Raw genomic sequence first — 754 nt, 5'->3', positions numbered from 1 at the left:
AAGGAATGTCAATAATAGCAACAACTAAAAACAATAGGTAAGTGATGTTTACATTATTCAAGGACTTTTTTTTTTCCAGTTTCCCATAGAAGAATAGAAAGAACAATGGAATGACCTATGATATATCCCATATCATAGATGTCACGCTCAGTAATCTGTGATCACTGCTCTTGACGGTGCCAATTCATCAGGCAGTGACAGCATTTGGTGTTATTATTAGCAGTAGTTATTATTATATTATTATTGTTATTAGTGTTATTTTGCCTTTTGTTCTATTGTTCTATTAAACTGTCTTTATCTCAACCCATGAATCTTTTTTCCCCTTTCCCCTCCTTTCCTCCCTCCTCTCCCTTATGGGGGGAAAGCAGGTGAGCTAGAGGCTGCGTGGTGGCGGTTAAACCACAACAACAATCAATCACACTTCAGTATATTTAATTAAAGTGCAAATAGCCTTTGCATAAAGACAAAATAGGCATAACGTTACAACAGTTCTAAGAGGTGAACCGACGTCAGTTGTTTCAGAATGTAATTTTAACTGGTGGCAAAAAAACATACTGACTGCTCAACTTCTCCAGAAGATTAGGGTTCAACTACAGGCAAAAGGAGTTTAAGAAATTTGGTGAATCAAATCTTTTCCGCATAAAAACACAAGCAATTCCCGTGAGAGCACCAGAGAGCCCAGGGAAGCCTCCAGCTTCATTTTGGAGTTTCCTTCCAAGTGCCTTCCCTTTGAAGGCACATCTGCAAGACAAGT

The 754-nt window shown here is 38.5% G+C and overlaps 1 protein-coding gene across 1 annotated transcript in view; it reads right to left on the bottom strand.

Moving 5' to 3' along the window:
• The window catches only part of HERC1 (HECT and RLD domain containing E3 ubiquitin protein ligase family member 1), an 86,573-nt gene that overhangs the window by 40,748 nt on the left and 45,071 nt on the right, over nucleotides 1-754 (bottom strand). The gene's annotated exons all lie outside the window — the stretch shown is intronic.

This window comes from Charadrius vociferus, unplaced genomic scaffold (assembly GCF_000708025.1).
Source record: "Charadrius vociferus isolate BGI_N301 unplaced genomic scaffold, ASM70802v2 scaffold356, whole genome shotgun sequence".
Taxonomy (NCBI): domain Eukaryota; kingdom Metazoa; phylum Chordata; class Aves; order Charadriiformes; family Charadriidae; genus Charadrius; species Charadrius vociferus.
Note: the sequence above shows the minus strand (reverse complement) of the source record. Positions and strands in the feature narration are given on the sequence as shown.